Source organism: Asparagus officinalis, chromosome 8 (genome assembly GCF_001876935.1).
Source record: "Asparagus officinalis chromosome 8, Aspof.V1, whole genome shotgun sequence".
Taxonomy (NCBI): Eukaryota; Viridiplantae; Streptophyta; class Magnoliopsida; order Asparagales; family Asparagaceae; genus Asparagus; species Asparagus officinalis.
In genome coordinates, this window is record NC_033801.1 from 103,022,322 (window position 1) to 103,036,683 (window position 14,362).

Sequence of the window (14,362 nt, forward strand, 5' to 3'; positions counted from 1 at the left end):
TTCTTACCCTTCTTCCTTCTCCTCTTCCTTCTCTTCTTGCCCAGCTTCTTGCTCTGTCCACATCTACTTTCTCTTCTTCCTTCTCTATTTGCATAACCCCTTCCGCAATATGTGAAGCTTCTTTTTAAATATTGGTTACATACTTACATCACCATAATCGAAGCATCTAATATCATCACCCCTATCAAAAGAATCTAAAATATTTTTCTTTTTCTTTTATGCAGCCTTAGTATGCCTATCATGTCATGTCATTAGCTTTTTAACATTCTTCTTCAGGTCTTTGGGGTCAACGAGATCACTGGTCATTTCATAGGGTTCCGCCTTCTTGTTAAGCCTTTGTATCTCCTTTGCACAAGCATCCACTGATATTGCTTACTATGCTTGATAGCATGAAGTAGTTTCCAATTTAATTTAACAGCATTCCTTTAAAAACCGAAGTTGTGCTCATCTGTTAACCTCTCTATCTAGTCTTCTCTCTCAAAAGCATCACTAATATGCTAGGAAACAACAAGAACAAATTGCCAAATAATTATCAGTTAGATAAAAAATTAAAAATAAAAGATAATAGTTATGAAAGACAACAAAATATTAAAATGATAGGATTCATGTTAAAATGTAAGCCAAAAAGTTAACACGTAGTGCTGAAAGTTAACATGTTACAATGAAATTTAACAGGTGATGATGAACACTAACATATAACACTGCAAGTTAACATGAAACAATGTATACTAACATGCATTTCAAAAGTTAACATGAAAGGATACAAATTAACATGTAATTCTAAAAAAGCTAAAAATTAACATTCAATATTAACATGCAAGAATGTTTAAAGAATTTAAAATGTTACGTAGCCTATTGACGAGCTCTTAGGTTTCTCATCGACCTTTTTTTGCTTTTCCTTCTTCTTTCGAACAACCTTCTTTGGCATCAATTGCTCTCCAGATTTATTCCTACCAGAGACGATAGGGATTCTTTGTCTTGCCCGACGAGATATGGTATTCTTCCTCAAACAGGGCTTTCTTTGAGGGTCTTTCTCACTCCGTAGACTGACATCAGAAATTGGTCTCTCTGCTATTTCAATGTTGACCTTTCCTACCTTTGTAGCAATTGTATCTCTCCTCATGGATCTGGTCTTCTCTCCAATCATTGCCAAATTAGTCAATGGAGGATTCCATCTCAAGTTAAGGGCTGATTTTTTAATGTCACTCATCTCACGGTATCATAGCTGTCAAAATAGAATGAAATTCATTTTAAATTTTGATAAACCAATAATATTGTGGTTAACATGAAAAAGATGAAGGAGCAACTGAAAATATTTGTTAAAAAGTTTCTTGCTAACTTTCAAAACTTTTTGTTAAACTTCAACCTAACGTGCTAACTTTCACCCTTAAATGTTAAGGTTCTCACTTACCCGTTAAATTTTAGTAGGACATGTAAACTTTAATGCTATAATGTTAACTTTCATGTGTAAATGTTAATTTTTAGAACAACCTATTAATTGTCACATTAACCTGTTAACTTTTACACTTGTGCATATTTTCTGATGCATGTTAACTTTCATCTTAATTATCAAAATTGCTAATAAGTAAAATAAAAAGAAAACCATATAAATATGCAACTTACAAGAATGAGTGGCATGCATCAAGGTAAGTATGTAACTCCTGATTTACTCATTCCTTCCAAGGCAATTTGAATGCCTCTCTTTGTCTCATTAAAAATAAATTTGCCACACGCAATATTATATACTCTCTCAATGCTATCCACATATCGGAACAATAGTCTTGGGATGTCTTGTGAGCTATTAGGGCACCAAATCATTGCGCATTGGTACAAAATCTGTAGTAGCACAAAGTCCTAAATGTCCTTCTTTGAGTTCGACTCAACAAATGTCTCCAATAAATCTTCAATGTATCTTCGCATGTTATTAGTCGCTTCTTTCTCTTGGCCCTTTGCCTTTGCCTTTTCCTTCATCAGTTCTTTTTACTCTTCAAAATACTCCTCCACGGTCGGTTATGCGGGTCTCTATTTTCATAAACTAACTCCCCATCAATTAGGAATCCCTTGTGTTCTTGCACCCACTCCTCATCAAATTTGACTGACATTGTTATCCCTGTTTAGCATCTGGGAAAGAGAATTCATCTTGTTTAGTCAACATAATAACTCAACACATGTTCTAATATTGGCCGATCAACTGTTGGAGGTCCAAATAAGATATAGTGCTCAAAATTATTGCCCTTATATGCATCCTAATGCGATTTGTTCATGTTTGGTTCAAGATTTTTCATGAATGCATAGTAGGTTCCAAAACTTGCTGTGGGCTTGAATTCATCTAACACTGCATTCATTTTCCTGCATAAACTAATATTTACTCTTAACAAATCATTCAAATTCTTAATATCCATTATAGTAATTAACATCCAATGGTAAAAATTAACATCGAATGTCAACACTTAACAACCATTTATAAAAGTTAACATTTACGGATGAAAGTTAACACCTCTCCACAAAAGTTAACATATGTTGATAAAAGTTAACATTCTTTTATGAACTTTATTATCATATGATGAAACATGTACGTGTAAAAGTTAACACCAGGTATTTACTTTTTGCATGTAATGCTAACATTTAAACAAACAATTCATAAACTATAGTTATACTTATCAATAAATAATACATGTAAAATCTAATTACGAATATTCAATTACTTTTTATACTACTTGAAAGTGATTTTACATTGTACATGCTTCATACATGATAAATAAAACAATGAACAAAATTGCAAACAACGAGTCCATATGTCAAGTTATGGCCTTAGCCTAGCAACAAATGATTATTATTAATATGAATTGAAAATAGTTAACATTGAAGACATTAACTTAGTAAAAGTTAAGCTTTATTAACATGCATGGTTAATAGTTGACAGTTAAGGCTAAACATTAACAGCGAATGAGAATTATTGACATGCATTGTTAATAGCTAATAACGGTTTTCATCGAAAATTATTTTTTTCATTGTATAACTCATTACAACTTTGATCGTTACAATAAGTTTAAAAATATCGGTCTTTTTATAAGACCTTTACACAATGAAAATAAAAGATACTACTCTCTTGAAAATAAACGTAAGATCCGTTTATCCTCTCCTGCTTGCGTGGGTTCTTCGCCGGTGCCGAGGTTTATCCGTGGACGACCGTCGATCAGATCCGGTTGCTAAAAATTCGACAGAGCTCCTACTTCACCAAGGAAGTATTTGCTTGAAGCGCTGAAATTGACCAAGCGAAATCAGTAGCTTTTCTCGAGATTAAGACCAAGCCTAATCTCGAGAAACGGACGGAAACGTGCTTCAGATCCTTCGAATTGCTCCTTCTTTATGCCGGGATTCGCCGGGATCTCGCTAGCCCTTGCTGAAATTCGTGCTCCTTTGACTCCTCAATCCGGCAGCACCTCCTCGTCTTGATAATTAATCCGTCCTGTGAAATGAGCCCCTAGGCCTGTATTTATAGACTTCGGTTAGGGGGTTTTCAGATGAGGGCCGATACTGTAGGGGGGTCGGTACTATAGAGGGGGTCGGGGGGTTACTGTAGCAGGGGGGTTTAGTACTGTAGCATGGGTCGGATTATGGCGACCCACAGTACTGCAGCGAGCTGGGTACTGTAGCGCGGGTCGGGGTTACTATAGCACGCGTCGGGTTATGGTGACCCGCGGTACTGTAGTGCGTCGGGTTACTGTAACCGTCTTAACTAACTCATCCGATCTCGGAATGAAGTGATTAAAGATGTGTTAGAAAGCTAACGAAGAGACCTTCAACTTTTGTATTTTAAATTTTTCCAGATTCGCATTGTATCATGGTCAAAATGTCAATTCTTAGTACGGGCCACTTTGAGGTGTTTGACACTTTCTGACTTATCCGGACTTGTATTGCGCATTTCGTCATTCCATTAACTTGTACACTCCAATGACTCACTTTGTATATTCATTAGCTTCCACGGGGCCGGATAATCATTTCCTGACTTGAATGATGACACTTATCATCTGCATTTCGTCTCGAGCTGTGTGTAGGAACCTATAGGCATTTTTATACGCCTACAGATACCCCCTCCAAAGTATTTCAGACTCATTCTTTTATAGAGGAGTCTGGAATGCTTTGGATAAGTTAGGCCCTTTTCCTCTATTTTGTAGAGGGACCTGTGAACTGGTTCAATTCTTGACTTCTTCAGCCTTCAGCCTATTCAGTGGTTTGTCGAATAAATGAAGTTCTTCCGGCGCTGCGTTTATCGTCTGACCATTGTCGAAATCTTTAACTGAAGTTGATGCATAAGTTTCTGAATTTAGCTCGTGTTATTGAGTTGACTTTGAACTGATCATCTTCACCAGAAATTCATGTCTGAATGCGATTGAACTCCCTAAAAAATCATCCTTTACTTTATTTTGGTGAGATTGCTGATGCGTTGACCGGCGTCGACCTTTACTGTAACGCGTTGTCCGGCGTTGACTTTTGTTGTAACGCGTTGACCGACGTTAACACGGTTTATACTTGTACGTTTGCTGGAGTCTACACAGTTTAAGCTCTTAAGGTATTGGAGCGTGGCGGTTCCAAATTTGGGGTTGCAGGACTAACTATTAAAGTTGTTTCGTGTGCAGATATGGATCTTATCCCGAAGTCGTTTGATGCCCAGGTCACGAGACCAACTAATGAAGCTGATGCGTCAATGACTTGCATTTATAGAATTTTTAGCAAATTCTCAGCCATCAACGGGTTTGATTAGTCTTTACCGACTACCGTTTGAGTCGGGCTAGCATGCAGATTGTTTAAATCCGTTCTGCACGTGACGTTGTGCTAAAAGAGTTAACTCCTTTAGTGCTACAATATTGACTATGTAGACTTCGTCTTTCTCCTGTGAAAAGACTAAACATCGACGTGTATCAGATGTTGACTTAGGATTTTTGGCAAATCCTCAACCATCAACGGATTTGACGTACTTTTACCGATTACCGTTTGAATCGGGCTTGCATGCGGATTGTTTAAGTCCGTCCCGCATGTAACGTTGTGCTAAAGGAATGACTCCCTTAGACTTGATGCTACGACTTCGAATACGTAGACTTCACTATTATTACGGAAATAGGCTACCCGGCAACGTGTGTTAGACGCTGACTTATCCCTACTTAGGCTTCGGGATAAAAATCCTCAGACTGGAATTCAGGTGTCTTCTTCAATCGGTAAAAGACTAAACCGGCAACGCGTATTAGGCGTTGACTTATCCCTACTTAGGATTCGGGATAAAATTTCCCGTGCGTGTAAGACACGGATTATGGTGTTATTAATAACAACCTGCCACAATGTCGAATATATGGGCTTTTGTCCTTTTTACGACAAAAGACTAACCGGCAACGCGTGTTAGGCGCTGACTCATCCCTACTTAGGCTTCGGGATCAAATTTCCCAGACTGGGATTCTGGTGTCTTTTTCAATCGGTGAAAGACTAAACCGGTAACGCATTTTAGGCGTTGACTTATCCCTACTTAGGATTCGGGATAAAATTCCCCGTGCGTATGACGCACGGATTTTGGAGTTGAAGGATGGTGTCTTTGTTGGCCTTCTTGTTTTGATGATGTTTAACAAACCATTTACTTCTAATATTATTTTTCTAGTATTTGTGTTTTTGTATTTATTCTAGGCAAACAACGAGTTGGAGGATGGATGGAATTGCGCTTCAACGATCATATCCAATGGAGGTTGGCGGAATTGTGGAGTGAAGCTACGCAATTCAAAGTTAAAGATTCAAGTTCAAGCTTTTTCCGCAAAGTTTACCAAGTCATGCTCATTGAAGACCTTCATCAAGCTTGGGTATATTTAGTATAGGTTTATATTATGTGTGTTTAATACTCTAAGCTCAATATCATATACACACACAATATTGGATTTTCTCACAAAATGAGTTATTTTGAGAAAACTTTGTGATATTGGTTTATTGATCAAGTTTACTTTATATTCATGTGTTATAATGTTTATGAAGATATTTCATAAAGTTTCAATATGCGTTTAAACTCTTTTTGTCAAAAACATGTTCTTAACAAATTCATATTCATGCATGTTTTTACAAAATAACGAGTTTTCGCAATTGAGAAATGAAAATTGAAAATTTATTTTTTTAACATGTTTTTTTTCATGTTTATAAATATTTTTAAAAGTTTCATTAATTTTAGGATTGATTTGTTATGTTTAATTGAATTTACAAAATCACGTTTTTCGTTCGTGCACATGTTCGTTGATGTTTTTGAAAAACAGATGATTTTTCACAATTAGAAATGCAATTCTTCGTTTACATGTTTATATTCATATATACAAACATTTATCTAAGTTTTACTAATTTTGAAGTTGTTTTGTTATTTTCAATTGAATTTACAAAAGCAAGTGTTCAGCAGTTTTTCAGAAACTGTTTATCTATGTTCAAACATTTATTTCTCTCAACTGGGAAGTGATTTTTCAGAAATTATTTCTCTAACATGTTAATACACATGTCTAGAACCTTCTCTAAAACTTTCATGATTTTTTGAGTTTATTTACTATTTTTAATTGATTTTACAAAGTTAGATATGTAAAATTCCAGAACTGTCAAACACTGGAAACTACATGTGAATGTTTGCTACAGTGCGGTCGACCGCCACGGTCGACCGTGCTACAGTGCGGTCGACCGCTATGGTCGACCGTCGGCAGTCTAGAGAGCAGTTTTGTAGTTTTTCTTCTCACGGTCGACCGCAAATGTTACCGTTGCACAGTAACAGTAACTTGCTGATTTTTGTTTTTTTGTGGATTTTTGGGGTTTTTGGGGTTGGTTTCTTCAAACCTATATATACCCTTTTGCCATAACTATTTTCTACTACCAAGAGAGTTTAAAAACAAGTTTTAAGTGTGCTTTAAGTTTGTTTAAGTTTTTGTTTACAAAATTGGTTTTGTGAAGATTGTTTCACAAGAAGAGGAGATCATCTTTGGTTTGAGCCTTCCATTTCATATCTCCATCTCTCTTGTTCTAGAGAAGTTTTTCTAAACTCAATTCTAGCTTTATATTTATATTGTTGTTGATTATCATTCTTGAAAGCTAGTTTTTATATTGAGTTTAGATTTGATTTTATTATCTCATTGCTTACACACACAACCATTAAGCATATTGTATTTACATTCATAGTATAATTGGGTTGTGGGATTGTGTAACTTAGAGAGTGAGCTTATAATTCGTTCTCATCCATTGTAGAGAACATACACTTTGTATTGTGCCTTATTTGTGAGATCACTTTGTAATACACTTATACACCGAGAGAAGTGTGTGGTGAGAGTCAGGGATCGTCCCAAGAGGAGTGGCGTCGGTTGACCAACCTAGGAAGATGTGGTATCCGAACACTTGAGGGAGACACGTCTAGGTACAACACTTGAGAGGGTGTAGAGTGTGATTGCATAGTGTTTGTTGTGTGAGAGTTTTCGGTGAACTTGTAAATCGAGTGTGTAGAAGTTCCAGCTTCCAAACCGGGTTATGATATTGGAGTATCTCTTCGAGGTGAGGAGCGGGGACGTAGGTCGTTGGGACCGAACCTCGTAAATATATCCTTTGTTTGTGATTGCATTGGCGCACTTGTTTTTATGTTCATATCTTATATCGCCATTGTGCATTGCTCATTTTTATATCATCCACTATCTTGTTTAGATTATTTACCCTTGTGTTGTTTATATATCCTTGCTCATATATTGCTTACATCTCATTGCTAGGATATATCACTTTGTGTATATTGCATATTCTTGCTCATAAGTAATTGTATATCATCTTGCAAGAATATACTTGTTAATTATTTTTAATTGGCATAAAATCGGATTAGATTAACATAAGACCCTAATCACCCCCCTCTAGGGTCTAACAGTCTTCTCTTGGGGCAAAGACGAACCCAAAATGGGAGAGGAAGAATTTTATATTCTATCTCCCGAAACCGAAGAGGAAGAATTTCGTATTCTATCTCCAGTGTAGAGGAAACTCAAAGTGGGATCTCTACCTTGAGAATCTAAAGAGTAAAACTAGGAGTGGGATCTCCACTCCGAGAATCGAAAGATTCGAATAATCCTAACTGTCGGAAGGTTTGATTACCGAACTAAAGGTGAATTACTCATTTATCGAGAGTGAATTGTGGTTTTGACCCTAACTGTAGGAATGTTTGACCAAGCGGGAGTTTGAGGTGACCCTAACTGTAGGAAGGTTTGATCACTCGATTTGAAAGTGGACCTCTCGTTCATTGGAGGAATCGAGAGGGGATTTTGGTTTTGGTCCTAACTGTAGGAAGGTTTGACCGGCGAGGAGGTTTGAGACGATCCTAACTGTAGGAAGGTTTGATCGCTTGATTCGTGGACCTTTCGTTCATTGGAGAAATCGAGAGGGGATTTTGTTTTTGTCCCTAACTGTAGGAATGTTTGACCAGGTAGATAGTAGGAGTGGGAGTACAAATCATAGTGGGAGTGTTGACTTGTACAAATCACTCAGAGGGGGTTCCTAGTGTTAAGTGATAAATACTTAACACGGAGGGGTTTGACAATCGTCAATGTTAAGTGCACAGACGCATCAAAAGTTTGAGTGGATTCAAACGAAAGGAATTTTGGTGGTCCCACCGTTAATTAGTCTGATCGGTGGGAGATTTTGTGGTGGAAGACTGTGCGTCGTCAAACACCAATGGGAATTTTGTGAGGGAAGATTGATCCAACGAAGTAATTGAATCTCGTCTCAGCAAAAGAGTGTTAGGAAATCACAGTGGGGTTTTAGTGTTTATCACTTTGTTCGTAATGATCGGGTTATCCCTAAGAAAATTATATGTAGCATTCTTCCGGGAACTTCCCATTACATGAATCATCCACCCCCAGCTTTCTTTGCAGAACTGGGTCTGACATTGTACTCAGTTACATGACCGGGTCATCCTTAAGAATATTACATATAAAATTTTTTAAGGCACTTCCCATCAACGGTAGGAAACAATTTTGAATCATATACCTATTGGAGTATCGAGGAGCAGTTTATACTCATATACTCTTCGGAGTGTAGGAAGGAGCAGTTTATACTCTTATACTTATCGGAGTCTTGTCGTTCTTATTTGGCTTATCCCAGCATTATGACGCCGGCTTCAACCAAGGTTTGGATGTTATTCTTAAGAGCAAAGCAATCCTTGGTAGGATGAAAGACCCTCCTGTGGTACGCATAGTATTTTGGATCCGCAGTATTGTCAGCTTCCTCCTGATTTGCGATAGGTTGTAGCTTGATCTTGTTGTTTTCAATGAGGGATTCGAAGATGGCTGGAACGTCTTCGTCCTTAAAGGAGTACTCTTTTTGGAATCTCGAACCCGAAGTCTTCTGCTGTCTTCGGGGTAGCTGTTGTGACGTTTGATTAGCGTCAACAGCTGCTGCAGATGCTTTGCCTTTACCACGGGAGGCGAAATTTGATTTCGGAGGATTAGCCGTCGGTTGGCTTCTTTTGGCTTCTTCCTTCTGAGGAAGCGTTTGGTCTGCTCTCCGCGCACCTTCAGCTCTTTCCAGGTATTGGAGGGTGCTACTCTCATAACTTCCAACACGTCCAAAGAGAGGTTGTTGTGACAGGTTTGAAGGATGAAGTCCTTTGTGATCGGATCTCGGTAGTTCATCGCCTTATTCCGGAAGCGTTTGACGAAGTCGTCGACCGTCTCGTCGTCTTCTTGCTTCTCATCGAAGAGTGTCCTGATTGACACATCAGCATCATCATCAAAAAAATGAGCGAGGAATAGGCTCTCCAGGTCTTCCTAATTATTGATACTTCCAGACTTAAGACGACGGTACCAATCGAAGGCGGGCCCGCGAAGGGTGCCAACGAATGACCGAACCATTAAGGTTTTATTGCCGGAGATCATACCTAAGTGGGACTTGAAGTAGATCAGATGTTGTGTGAGCGAACCCTTCCCGTCAAACGGCGTGAAGTTAATCAGGTTGAACTTCGCCGGGTATGCTATTGAATCCCACTCTCTTGGATAGGGACATGGAATGCCGGTCCTTTTCACCTCTCGATAAAACATTAGAGCGTTGATTTTGCTCTCGAGATCTTTTATTTTCTCGTCCTCGCTCGTATCGGGCCTAGGGTGATTCTTAAGAGGAATAACGAGGCCACCCCCAGTGTTGTCGTTTTCAGTAAGACCACCCCCAGCATCGTTGTTTTTAGTGGAGCCACCACCAGTGTTCCGGTCATTAGGAGGATTATCAGCATTAAGGTGTTCATCCTCATCTGAATCGCTAGCTGCTTGGCTAACATTATTGCGACGACTGGATTCACCTATCTGATTCGACAAGGCATGGATCTGTTGGTCATGCTCTTGTCTCATCTCCTGCATAGCCATTTCCATTTCGATTTTGAATGCTTGCTTCTGCTTGGCTAGAGCATCCTCAATGATTTTAGCTATTTGCTTAGTATTGATCATGAATGCTTCGCGGGATTGACCATGGCTGTATACCGTATTGTCAGAAGCGACTGCAGAGTTAGCATCTGACGCTTCGTCATCCGAGAATAATCCTCTCTGCATTCTCTGGTAATCCCTGCATCTAGTGGTCCCTGCGCGTAGCCGAGTCAGACGATGCGATACGAGGGGGTCAGAACTAGAAGGTCGAATCGACTTTCCTTTATCAGCCACGTTAATTGTGATTTCTGGAAGTTCGTCACCATGAACAGCCGATCGTTTCTTACGGAAACGCTTTGGTCTGGACTTAGTCATTCCGTTGGAGATCCTTTTGAATATCGAGACCCTCTGTGGAGCGGTATTGGGGCAGCTACACGCTGATAATATTGCCCTGATAAGTTCGACGCATGGGCGGTGAGATTTTATTTTTCGGGTATTTCTCTTCCAAGACTTGTTCATACCCTCAACCCGATAGTACAACTCATCGGTCAGATGACCAGAGCAACCTATCGTGTGTTGATACGACTCCCCTGGTATAACATTGTCATCGTCAGATGAATATGTTTCTTTCAGGGGATTTGCCGCTTTATTAGCGTTCTCAAGAGTCACGTGTTTAGAACTACGCTTTTGGGAGCACAGGATCTCAACATGCTCCTGGTTTTGGATACACACCCCTAGGCGGGTGAAAACCGGAGTTTTCCCTTTATGAGAAGGCTTGAAATTGTTGCGATGGCGTGCGTGACCCCCAGCTCGACAAGTCGCTTGGGGTGCAGTCACCGGACTTAAGCGTTCTTCGATCGGAAATTTGCCTCGATCTTTGCGTAAAGGACCGAGGTGATCCGCCATCCTCATCTTGAAACGGGACAAGTCTACGCTATCGCGGGGCTCCACCGGAGATGCAGAACTCTAAGGGATCAACGAAACAGGTGCAGAACATCTTCTGTCTTGACTTTGGCGCGGGTCAGATTTGGGTGACCCGCGGGTCGGAGGGTCGGATTTGGGTGACTCACGGCTTGGAGGGTCGGATCTGGATGACCCGCGAACTGGAGGGTCGGATTTGTGTGACCCACAGCTTGGAGGGTCGGATCTGGGTGACCCACGGCTTGGAGGGTCAGATTTGGGTGATCCGCGACTTGGAGATTAGCGGGTCGGATTCGAGTGACCCGCGTTTCGACAGGTCGGATTTGAGTGACCTGCGAATTGGCGGGTCGGATTCGAGTGACCCGCATTTCTGCAAGTCGGATTTGAGCGACTCACATTTTTCGATCTTTTCGGCCGTCGTCTTGGACTTTGGCCTCCAAACTTTGTGCAGTTTTTGTGGCTTCTTTTCCACTTCTTCCCTCTGCAACTTCTTGGCTTCTTGCGCAAGAATTCGCGCGTGTGCAAGCAGCGCGCGACGCTTTTTGATCCGCTCCTCAAGAGTTGAACGGGTCCTTTTGACTTGTACTCATTCACTTGTTGATGATTTGGAGGAGAGGGCATTTGTCTGCTGTTGGTGCGCTTGGCGTTGCCTAATTTTCAGATCCGCCTCGTAACGGATCCCATCAATTGACTCCAAAGCCCTAGCGAGTTGGCGCGCAAGGCGTTGGCGCTGCCTTTGGCGAGCTCTCTTCGATAAAGTAGGCGCGCCTTCTGTACTCAACTCCTTGATTGAGGAGGAGTTCAGATTTGCAGATCCGGACTCGTTAGAGGCCGGAAGGGTGTTGCAAGGTTCAATTACCGCAGCAACGGGGGCATTGATCTTCCTACGCTTGCGAGAAGCGGAGGATCTAGAGGAGGAGGACGAGAGGTATTCTTCATACTTCTGTTGGTCGAACTCATATTCGACCACTTCTTCAACCGGGATCTTAATCATTGGTTGCGACACGACAGCCTCGGCAGCGAGACTGTGAGCTCCCACTGTGATCGCCAGTTTGTTTTCGTCAAAAATTGTTTTCTTCATTGTATAACTCATTACAACTTTGATCGTTACAATAAGTTCAAAAACATCGGTCTTTTTATAAGACCTTTACATAATGAAAATAAAAGATACAACTCTATTGAAAATAAACGCAAGATCCGTTTATCGTCTCCTGCTTGCGTGGGTTCTTCGCCGGTGCCGGGGTTTATCCGTGGACGACCGTCGATCAGATCCGGTTGCTAAAAATTCAACAGAGCTCCTACTTCACCAAGGAAGTATTTGCTTGAAGCGCTGAAATCGACCAAGCGGAATCAGTAGCTCTTCTCGAGATTAAGACCAAGCCTAATCTCGAGGAACGGACGGAAACGTGCTTCAGATCCTTCGAATTACTCCTTCTTTATGTCGGGATTCGCCGGGATCTCGCTAGCCCTTGCTGAAATTCGTGCTCCTTTGACTCCTCAATCTGGCAGCACCTCCTCGTCTTGATAATTAATCCCCCCCTCCCGTTGAAATGAACCCCCGAGCTCGTATTTATAGGCTTCGGTTGGGGGTTTTTTGGATAAGAATGAATGATTCCTCCTTATCTTCAGTTAATAACTGATTAACCATGTTAGTGGATGATATCAACCCTTGGAATGGATAAAAGCCGATCAAATCGCGTCCTGGGGTCGAAACAGCACAACGGACAAATCTGACCAGCCGCCGCGCGGGGCGGTACTGTAGCCCGGGGGGGTTCGGTACTGTAGCCCGGGTCGGATTATATTTGACCCGCGGTACTTTAGCGCGTCGGGTTACTGTAGCACACGTCGGGTACTGTAGGGCGCGGAGGGTTACTGTAGCATGCACGGATTATGGTGACCCGTATACTGTAACGCGTCGGGGTTACTGTAGCGCACGATGGGTTATTGTAGCGCACGTCGGATTATGGTGGCCCGCGGTACTGTAGCGCGTCGGGTTACTGTTACGGCCTTAACTCACTCATCCGACCTCGGAATGAAGTGATTCAAGATGCGTTAGAAAGCTGACGAAGAGACCTTCAACTTTTATTTTTAAAATTTTTCCAGATTCAAATTGTTTCATGGTCAAAATTTTAATTCTTTGTGCGGACCACTTTGAGGTGTTTGACACTTTCTGACTTCTCCGGACTTGTATTGCGCATTTTGTCATTCCGTTAACTTGTACATTCCAATGACTCACTTTGTATATTCATTAGCTTCCACGGTGCCGGATAATCATTTCCTGACTTGAATGATGACGCTTATCGTCTGCATTTCGTCTCGAGCTGTATGTAGTAACCTATAGGCATTTTTATACGCCTACAATAACAAATGAGTATTTTTTTACATGCATTACTTCATAACAATTATACTTCATATTGTTAATGTCATACTCTCAAGTTAATAAACTGGTTCTTTCTCTAGACTACAATAGCCAATTTTTCACCACCGTTTTTCCACAAATATACCACATAAATCTCAATCACATTTGAAACAAATAAACTGTTAACTTTCTTTCTTTTTTCCTGCTCAAATTTTCAACTAACATCCAACACCAGAATTTTACAAAGTACTTACAACTAAACTTAACTAAATTTAAAACCAAAATTTTCAGAGTTAAGTGAGAACTTACTTCTTCTTAAAGAGGGGCACATCTTCTATCGAACGTCTCCTCTTTCGTTTGAGAAAATCTGGTCCCCTTTTCATGCACAATAGGGCCACCGTCGCCTTGTTATTATCCTCATCCTCAGATGAGGCGGACGTCGAAGAAGAAGAACCGCCGGCGGGGGATCTTCTTGCAGAGGCGGAGGCAGATAACTCTCGCAGAGCTTCCTTCGTCATCAGAGCTGAGGGATGCTGATGATGAACCACTTTCAATTGGGTGTTGTCTCCTTCACCCTTTTCTAAATTAGGGTTTTTTGGCCATTTTTCTCTCTTTTAAAACAAAATTTTGACAGATTTTATGGAGGTTTAAGTGAAAATCTAGGGTTATTCTTCGGGTTCTCTTGAGGTTACGGGGGTTT